This window comes from Sorex araneus, chromosome 2 (genome assembly GCF_027595985.1).
Source record: "Sorex araneus isolate mSorAra2 chromosome 2, mSorAra2.pri, whole genome shotgun sequence".
NCBI lineage: Eukaryota > Metazoa > Chordata > Mammalia > Eulipotyphla > Soricidae > Sorex > Sorex araneus.
Window position 1 is genome coordinate 359,249,390 of NC_073303.1, and position 10,867 is coordinate 359,260,256.

At 44.4% G+C, this 10,867-nt stretch overlaps 1 pseudogene; it reads left to right on the top strand.

Moving 5' to 3' along the window:
* The first annotated feature begins 3,232 nt into the window (after positions 1-3,232).
* LOC101558000 (60S ribosomal protein L32-like) lies at positions 3,233-10,106 on the top strand (annotated as a pseudogene).
* Positions 10,107-10,867: the final 761 nt, after the last annotated feature.

Sequence of the window (10,867 nt, forward strand, 5' to 3'; positions counted from 1 at the left end):
CACGCGGCCGACCCGGGTTCAAATCCCAGCATCCCATATGGTCCCCTGAGCACGGCCACGGGTAATTCCTGAGTGCAGAGCCAGGAGTAACCCCTGTGCATCGCCAGGTGTGACCCAAAAAGCAAAAAAAAAAAAAAAAAAAAAACAAAAAAAAAACCCAAAAACCAGATTTTCTGCTTACCCTGTGGATTCAGAATCACAAGGGAGAGGGCTGGAGAGTCGTATGGTTAGCGCCTATCCGGGGTGCCATAGTTTCCCTTTGCTTCCATCACAAATGCCCAAGCCATTCCTGAATACAGGCTCCTAAATCATGGCACTGTGCATGGCACTGTCCTCCCATTGTTCATCGATTTGTTCGAGCGGGCACCAGTAACGTCTCCATTGTGAGACTTGTTACTATTTTTGGCATATCGAATACACCATGGATAGCTTGCCAGACTCTGCCGTGTGGGAGAGATGCTCTCAGTAGCTTTCCTAGAAGAAAAATTCAATTCACACCCCTGATGATTACACCAGGCCCACCTGGCAAATGTGGGCTGGTCTCTCCCCCTGCCCCTCCTCCCAAAATCTTTAATCATATCTGTAAATCACATCTTTTCCATAGAACAATCCCAGGTTCCAGGGATTAGGCCAGAGATGTATAGATAGGCTATGGTTAAGCCTTCTGTACCACATAATTAAAATTACCAGGCAAATTTCAAAAACATCTTGAGGAATGATAAGTTAACATCAGAACTGAAATATAAACAACTCCAAACTACAGGTGTCATGTACAAGCGGAATTCATCACTTAAGCAATTTATAGAGGCCTAAATTCAAGGGTACTATGTTTCTGCATGTATGAACAGTCCTATTCATTTTATCGTTGCATCACAGACTGCAGAATGACTCTATTGTAATCTATAGGAATACTCATCAATGGATGGGTATTTGGCTATTTCTTGCTTGGAGCTGTTTATTTTTCTGGGTTTTTGTTTGTTTGGGGGGCCACACTTGGACATGCTCGGGGCTTATTTCTGGCTCTGTCACAGGGATTACTCCTGGCTGGGTTTGGGGAAACCATATGGGGTGTTGGGAATCAAACCTGGGTCAGCTGCATGCAAGGCAAGCAACCTACCAGCTGTGCTATCTCTTCAGCCCACGGGGCTATTTTATTGTTTGTTTTTGTTTTTGTTTTTGTTATTTTTGCTTTTTGGGTCACACCCGGCAATGCACAGGGGTTACTCCTGGCTCTGCACTCAAGAATTACCCCTGGCAGTGCTCAGGGGGCCATATGGGATGCTGGGAATTGAACTGGGTCGGCCGCGTGCAAGGCAAATGCCCTACCCACTGTGCTATCGCTCCAGCCCCCACTGGGCTATTTTAAATAAAACGACCATGACCATTTTTATACAACTCACTTTGGAAACGCTTTTATTTTGAAAGGGATAAATACCTGACAGTAGGAAGGTCGTGTCCTTGAATTTTTTTGAGGCACAACCAAATTGCTTCTCAGGTGTCTGTGCCATTTTGTAGCCCCTCAAACTCTAGAGGTTGCACATTCTAGTCAATACTCCAGATAGGCAGTTTTTTAATCCCCAGCAGTTCTAGAAGGCACAAAGAGGGACTTTATTTGGGTTTTTATGTGAACTTCACTGATGACTGTTATTCTTGAGCCTCTTTTCATCTGATTTTGGCTTTTTGTGTAACTTCTGTGGACATTTATTCCCTCTGAGCTATTTTGCTTCATCATCTTTTGCTAATTTTTTTTTTCTTTTTGGGCCACACCCGGCGATGCACAGGGGTTACTCCTGGCTCTGCACTCAGGAATTACTCCTGGCGGTGCTCAGGGGACCATATGGGATGCTGGGAATCGAACCTGGGTTGGCTGTGTGCAAGGCAAATGCCCTACCCACTGTGCTATTGCTCCAACCCCTTTTGCTGATTATTTTATTATTATTTTTGAGACCCTTCGAATGCAGATATCCCGGAGCAGCAGAGTGCTAGCTTGTTCCTCCCTGATGGTTTCTGCTAAGTGAGACCCAGGAGGGAAGTCATGACAGGAGAGAAGGTGGGTGAGGTTAATGCCAAGAGGGAAGCAAAAGCAATGAGAGATGCTCCTGGCACTCTCCCACTTTTCCTTCCCCCTTAGTTACTTCTACTGACATTTTGCTACTCGCAGCCTAGACTAGTAACTACAGTGGCATAACAGGAGACTATGCCAGCCAGCCTCCTGGTCAAATACGAGCTGGTGATCCTGGGTTGGAGCTGGAGACTTCTTTGGATTTTTATTTTTATTTTTTTGCCTTTTGGGTCACACCCGGCGTTGTATGCCAGGTTACTCCTGGCTTGTGCATTCAGGAATTACTCCAGGTGGTGCTCAGGGGACCATATGGGATACTGGGAATCAAACCTGGGTCATCTGCATGCAAGGCAAACGCCCTACTTGCTGTGCTATTGCTCCAGCCCCCTTCTTTGGATTTAAAAAAATATATTTTTATTTATTTATTTTGGCTTTTGGGCCAACCTGGCTGTGCTTAGGGGTTACTCCTAGCTCTGCACTTAGGAATTATTCCTGGCCATGCTCAGAAGACCATATGGGATGCTGGGGATCGAACCTGGGTTGGTCACTTGCAAGGCAAACGCCCTCCCCACTGTACTATCTCTCCAGCCCCTGGATTTTAATTTTCTGAACATCTCTTATCTAGAAAATGTGCGGAGGCACTTTCCTCACAGAATTCTCCATGAGCTGAAATGAGATCACATAAGCAAAAAATGCTGATTAGCAAACTGAAATGGTCTCAAGGGGTGCAAACCTGTTCCTTAATTGTCCATCTGGAAAGGATAGACACCAGGTTGCCCTGGGCAACCGTTCAGCCTGTGGAACAGTATTTATTTTCTCGAGCTCTTTCGGAAGCATTCTGAGGGTCACCCCAAATTTGCTCCCCCCCCCCAGATGGACCAGAGAACTAATGTTTGCTTCTTGATTAAAACATACTTGATTCTCACAACTTCATGCTTCTTTTGAGCTAAGCTCAGAAGTGGAACTGCTAGATTTCTTTTTTCTCTTTTTTTCAGTCTGAGAGGTGCAAAATGGCATTTAGTTTTAATTTACATTTCACTGCTTACTAATGAGGTTAAACATCTCTTTGCAGACTTATTAGGCATTCAGGTTTCTTCTTCTGCAAATTGCCTCACTCTACCTTATGCTCATTTTGCTTTTTGTTACATTTCCTACCTTTTCCTTTAAGTCATGCCGAAGGAGGCTTGGGATAGCAGAAACCTTTGTTTCGTGTTGATTTTGGAGATGACAGGTAATTTTTCACATGTGACTGCCTGTCAAATGTTTTTGGTGCCTTGGTAAGGGCAGAAATGTTTCATTTTTTATTCAAATCTGTTCTTTTGTGTCTCTGAGGTTCGCCTCCTCTTCCTTCCCGCTGTTGTAATGACCAGGGAGCACAAATTTGGTTGTGGTGCTCACACTCTTGGCCTCGGTGCTCAGTAGAGCTCATCCTCCTGACTTTGGTACCTGCACATCTTTCACTGTGGTGCCGACACACACCTGGCTGGGTGCCAGAGGCCACACTGTGGGGGTGCTAGGAGTCCTCCAGTGCCAGGGTTGCTGGGACCACACTCAGTGCATATGGAGGCACCCGAGATCACATTGTGGTGTGATGTAATCTGCAGTGTAGGCACTTTTTTACCACTGAGCCATCACCAAGACCTCCAATCGGGGTCTTTTAATTTTATTTTTAATTATTTATTTTTTGCTTTTTTGGGGTCACACCCAGTGATGCTCACTCCTGGCTCTGTGCTCAGGAATCACTCTTGGCGGTGCTTGGGGGACCATATGGAATGCCGGGGATTGAACCCGGGTCAGCCATGTGCAAGGCAAACGCCCTACCCGCTGGACTATTACTCCAGCCCCCAGAGGCTAGAGGTCTTTTTAAAAGGTGTATTGCCCACTCCAAAGTGTTAAAAATATTCTTCATTTTCTTCTGTGCTTTATAATTTTGCTTTGCAAATTTAGGATTTTAGTCTGCCTGGAACTTGGAAGATTGCTTTGTTTTGTTTTTCTCCTTAGAGGGAAACAGTTCTCTGGTCCTTTATAAAATAGTAGTTCCTCTGTTGCAGGGCGACGCCTTTCTCTCTCAGTTCCCCAGGCCGGTGAAACATGAATTCTGCACCCGGGATTCACTGCTCTATTCGCCCCACCTGTCTGGCTACAGCACAGCCATTACCTAGAGCACTCATTCCCGCCTTTACTCTTTTTTGAGAATTCCCTTGACTGTTGGCAGCTCTGCATACTTTCATGTATAGTTTCAAGTCAATCTCCCTTTATCTTGGATTTTGATGTATTTACATTTAACTTATAGACAAATGTTAAATCGCTATTTTCATCAATATCAAACTCTTCTTTCAGTGAACATAAACAATGTTCTCATCTTTTCGTACATTTTTTTCATGCCCTTTCATTGGTTTTTTACACTTTTATCCAGATTCTGTACTATCTTTGATCATTAATATCTATCTATTTTATGCTTTAATGACGGTTACAAATGGCAGTTACTAGGTTTCGAAGATGTAGAGAGATGTTATTTGGCATTTCTATGTTGCTCTTCTTTCTGGCAACCTTCCTGAATTTGAGTTAGACCAAACAATGTACTAATTCTCAGGTTTGCCATGAAAATGACAACGCAAGTCGGTCTCTTTCCCTTGGCTTCTCTCCTGGCCTTCCCTCTGCTGGCTTTCACTTGAATCTTGAACAGCAGTTGTGGGCGCAGATCACTCCGTTGTTTTGAAATGAAAATAAATCACATTGAAGGACCCACCACCTGGAGTCTTTGACTCCCAGAACTTCTCTTAAAGGCCTGTCGGGAAAAAAATGGCCTGTCAGGTTGGATTATTGCAAAACCAACCAATGAGGCAGTTTAGTTGTATCTGCAAAGCCCCCCAGCTCCGTGGCCCGACATGTCACCTATACCCTCTCCTCCTACTCATAGTTCTGCCCACCTTCTAGATCACACTCACGAGGCAATCATGACTCATGAGGGGATCGATTTGGAAATCTGACTGCTACAGACTTCGAATTCGAATGAAGACCACATAACCTCATTCACTGGACTTCATTCAGCCTTTCCAAGAGACTAATTGTCAGTAATACCTATATAATTGGCTATCACCGAGAACTTAATAATACCAGCATCGTTTGCTTAATCCTGCAGTAAATACCACCAGTCTTGAAATAATCATAATAAAGACAAAGTGGCTTTCAGAATCCATTTTTGAGGTTTTTGTATGTATGGGTGTTGCTTTTTTTTCCCCTAGGAAAACCCTTTTATGACAAAGAGTTCGGTGGTTGGTTTTAAAGTCACTTGAAATAGACCCTCTCTGTGTGCTGCCAGCATGACACAGAGTTAGGTTTTTTAGTTTCTGTTTTTATGTGTTGCCTTTTAAGTTTGATTTTTGTTTCATAATGATATTAAATATTTACCTTGCTCTACATAAAACTCACGGAACAAGCTACACTTAAAGAATTCTAGCTTCTTTATTTTTGTATCTTCCCTTCATATAAACAGCTCTTACATTTTTCTTTCAGGGACTGGAGAGAAAGAATAGCAGGTAGGGCTCTTGCTTGGCAGATCCAGGTTTGATCCCAGGCACCCCAGATGACCCCCAAGACTACGAGGAGTGATCCCTGAATGCAGAGCCAGGAGTGAGCCCTGAGCACTGCTGGATATGGCACCAAAACAACAACCCTCCCAAACATCTTTAATTAATTAAGTCAATTTATTTGTAATATAGTTTATTAATAAAACTTTAGTGTATTATCCGGTAATGAGGGAGTGTAGGACGCCCTCCTGGTCATCAGAGAACCTGGGGAGTTGTCTCAGTGCTTCTCTGTCCACCAGGCAGAGGTTCAATGTGAGAACCCGAGAATTTGGGGTTGTTCAGTTCTGGAGATTACCGGGTCACCCTCATAAATAGTATTTTGGGGCTTCCAGGGTAGCCCCTGGCAATGCTTAGGGACCAAGTGGTGCCAGTATCAAATCTGCATCAGCCGCATGTTAAGTGTGTGCTTTAACCTCTGTGCTATCTCCCCGTTTTTATGACTTAGTTTCCCATCGTTCTGTTGTTTTCCTGGGGTCACAGCCAGGGGTTTGGGAGTATAAACCTTATGCTATCACTGAGTCACATACCTGGCCCTCCTTTTATTTATTTATTTATTCATTCATTATTTATTTATTTATTTATTTATTTATTTGTTTATTATTTTTTAAACTAATTTACTTTTGGGGGAGGGTCATACCCAGTGGTGCTCAGGGCTCACCCCTGGCTCTTTGCTGATGGATCATTCTTGGAATGACTCGGAGGGCCACGCAGGCTGCCATGGATTAAACTTGGTTCAGTTGCATGCCAGGCAAACACCTTAACCCTTACACTATCTCTCCGTCCTACCCTCCCACTGTAAAATTTATTTTTAAATTATGTTTACATATTTTTTCTTTTTATTTGAGGTGTCATGATTTCCAGCAGTTGCCATGCTATTCAGTACCCCTCCCCCCACACACACAATTCCCACCACAATGTAAATAACCTTCCCACTCTGTCCTAAAGGCCTTCTCCCACCCCCACCCCCCAGCTCCTTCCCAAGAGATGCTAAGGAGGTGGGGGAGGGGCTAGGGGAAGGGGCCTACTGACAAGTCTTGGCTAACAGACCACAGAGTCAATGCAAAGGTCTGATGCTTCGTGCCCGCAAGGGAAGCCCGAGCATGCGTGCAAGGTTCCTCTCTGAGCTCTCTTCTCTCTTCAGGCCCGCCCATCATTTTTCAATACAAACAAACGTGTATATTTGTATTTATCCGATGTACTGGGGGCCGCTCTCATTTCAGAAATTACAATGGCAGTCATTCTATTTAAAATTCCTGTTTCTCCTAATGACCTGGGTTTGCTCCCTGGCACTATAAAAAATAATAATAAATCGTTGTTTCTCCTTCCGTCATTAGTTTTTTTTCCAACTATGTATCCTTTTTATTTAGATTTTAAATGTATTAGCTTTCACTAGTTCACAATCCTTTTATTCATTTCCCCATTTTGTCCCCAAGGACCTGACTTCATCTTTTTTAAAGGGCAAGGCAGTGTTCCCTTGAGTGGATACATCCCAGCTTCCTAATCTCGTCTGTCTCCATCGTAGGCATTGAGGTGAGTCCTTGTTTTAGCTGTTGTGACTGATGCTGCTATGAACACAGTGAACACAGGAGTGCAAATATCTGTTTGAGTGAGTATTTTCATGTCTTGGATAAATGCTGTGGAGTGCAGGATCATGGGTTATTTTCATTTTTGTGTTTATATGAAATCTTCGATCTGTAGAATATAGAGAGTCAAACTAAGAAGATAGACTTGACTGAACAATGACAATCCTTGACACTGGAATACAAAACCAAACAGCGAGGAGGGGAGAAAGGGAAGGGAGACCAAGCTAGAAGAGATGTGAAGATGGTGGTGGAGGGTCGTGGGCACTTTTGTTGGGGAAGAGGTAGTAAGTTTGCATATCAACACCATAAATTTTGTTTTTTGCTTTGTTTTTTGGGGCCACACCTAGCATCGTGCAGGGGTCACTCCTGGTGATGCCCAGGGGACCATATGCGGCGGTACCAGGGATCAAACCTGGGTCGGCTACGTGCAAGACATATGCCTGGACTCCTATACTGTCTCTAAGACCCTCAGTACCATAATCTTTGTAAAATACATAATACATTGTAAATACCTAAACAATGATAAATGCAGTTAAATTTTTAAAAATACTGGACACAGTTTAAGCATATGCTGGCTTCCCACAACTCAACAACAACAATAAACAGAAACCAGCAATTTAACAAAAATATGGGCTCAAGGCATGAATAGACACTCCTCCAAAACAAAAAAAGCACACAGATGGCTCACACACACACACACACACACACATCCATACAACTTACAATCTTACAATGAGGGAAATGGAAATCAAAGCCCAATATTATTGTTTTTTCCTCGAAGAGTTGCTGCGTACTCACACCAGCGTGGCACGATCTCTCCACCCTGCCTGTCTTTTTAAACACCTTTATTGGGGATGGGGGGAGAACTCAGGAAACCGGAGTGCAGGGTTTGCTTGCTGAGTCCTGGGTTCGGTCCTAAGCTCCCACCCACCAACCGCCAGCACTTCTAGAGCTACTCCCGACCACTGAGTGGGGCATGGCCGTAAAGAGAAAGAAAGTCCTGTTTTGTCTGTACATTATCCCTTCCTTCTCATCTTCCGCACTATTGGTTTATCTCCCTACTTTTCCATTCCTTATTGTTATCTTCTGCCTATTTTTGGGACATGCTCAGCTGTGCTCAGGGTTTACTCCTGGCTCGGCGCTCAGGGATCACTTCTGGCTAAGCTCTGGGACCATGTGGGGTGCCGGGAATTGAACCCAGGTTGGCTGTGTGCAAGGCAAGCACCTTACCTGCTGTACTATCTCTCCAGGCCCTTCCTACCTTTTCTTGATTTGTCTTACTGGGGGGTTAGTCAATGATAACAGTTATTTGAACATCTTTTATTTTGATTTTGTTCCTCATGGACTGGAGCAATAGCACAGTGGATAGGGCGTTTGCCATGCACAAGGCCCGAGTTCGATTCCTCCATCCCTCTTGGAGAGCCCAGCAAGCCACCGAGAGTATCTCGCCTGCAAGGCAGAGCCTAGCAAGCTACCCATGGCATATTTGATATGCCAAAAACAATTACAACAAATCTCACAATGGAGACGTTACTGGTGCCCGCTCGAGCAAATCGATGAACAACAGAACAACGGTACTACAGTGCTACCATTTGTTAGTCACACATTTCTGCTTTTCTTCCTTCTCCCCACCATCTCCTCTCGTTGATTTCCTCTTACCTTTTATCTCTACTGTTTTCTGTTTTTCCCTTTGGGGTTTTGATTTGAGCTCATTCAGGTCCAATTTTTCTGTTTTTAAATACATGATAGAACATGATCAATCCCCCTATGAATAGTATTTTGTATACATCTTGACATATGATACTTTCATTGTGTTTTAATTCCCCATATAATTTCTTTTAGTATTTAGAAATATTTTCAACATTCCCAGACTTTAAGGAATTTCAATCTGCCCTTTTGTTATTGGTTTCTCGGTTTATTGCCTTGTGGTCAGAGTCCACAGCTGTATGATGCTGACCCTTTGGAATTTACTGAGGTGCCTGACTAATAACTGCCTGATTTTCTGATCTTCCTCACTTAGCAGCTCTGCCTGAGAGCTTTATACTTAGCACTGCCTTTGGGGGGAGCAGGACCTGCTGAGGGGTAATCCTGGTTTGGCTCAGGGGTCAGTTCTGTATGGCAGATGCCTTAACCCCTGTACTATCTCTCCAGCCCCTCAGTACACTCTCAAAAAGTATGTATTTACGTTCAGAAAGTTCCCAGATAGAGTTTACTAATTGAAGAATTCAAACATGGCTTATCATCATTTGGAAAAAAACAAAACAAAACAAAAACCAAAACTGTTTTAGCGGCTGGGAGACATAACAAAGAGGCCGGCGTGCTCGCAAGAGCGCAAAGCTGGGAGTAGCCCTGAGCACTGCCAGGTGTGACCCTAAAAGCAAAAGCAAAATGTAGACAAAACATATTTTAGTTTTCCCTTCTCTTCCTTGGTGCTTCCCATGGAGGGGGCTGCCATCTCTTGCCAGAAGGCACCAGAGCCACCCTCAGACCTCTTCTGAAGCCCACGGTTGCCAAAAAAGAGGACCAAGAAGTTCCTCAGCCACTAGTCTGACTGTCACCATTAAGCAGAACTGGCAGAAGCGCAGAGGCACTGAGAGCAGGTGCGCCGAGAGTCAAGGACCAGATTCTGATGCCCAACATCAGTTACGGGGGCAACGAGAAGACCAAGCGTATGTTGCCCAGCAGCTTCCGGAAGTTCCGGTCCACCACGTGAAGGAGATCGAGGTACTGCCGAGGTGCAACAAACTTGACTGTGCCGAGATGGCTCACAGTGTCTCCGCCAAGAATCGCAAAGCAGCTGTGGAAAGAGGAGCCCGGCTGGCCGTCACAGTCACCAATCCCAATGCCCGGCTGTGCAGTGAAGACGGCTAATCCGCAGGCATCGGGCACTTTACCTTCTGTCCATGAATTGTGTCAAAGTGAAAAAAAAAACAACCAACTAACAACTTTTGTTTCATCTAACTTAAGAGAGATGTCCATTTCTTTTTTACGTTTGGGCGGGGGAGGGAGGGTCACACCCAGCTATGCTCAGCGGTTACTCCTGGTTCTGTACTCAGGAATTACTCCTGGGGGACCATATGGGATGCCAGGCATTGAACCCGGGTTGGCGGCTTACGAGACAAAACGCCCTACCCGCTCTACTATTGCTCCGGCCTCGAGATGTCTGTTTCTTAGGCGGATTCTGGCTCTTAGGCAGATGAAATCGGTATTTCATCTATCCAAGGTCCATCATCTACCCAAGCTGACCTCGAAGGTGATACAGTAAAGCCTCTTGTTAGAGTTGCTGATTTTTCTGGCAGTTGTTGTTTTACATATTTTAAGTTTTATTTATCAGTGCCCCTAATTTTCATGGTTTCTTGACCTACGCTGAATATATGAAGTTCTCTTTGTCATGATGTTCTCTCCGTGAGGGTCAGTTTTGTGAATATTAAAATTCCTAGTCTGAGCTGAGGAGATGCTCAGTAGGATGGAGCACAGGCTTTGCACCCCCCCAAGTGTGACCCCACGCCCCAATCACTGAACTGGGGTTAATCCCTGAGCACTGACAGGTATGAGCCCCCCAAACAAACATTGCTAGTTTTTTTTTCTCTCTGTCTCTCTCTTCTTGGTGTTGTTTTGGGGCCACATCCAGT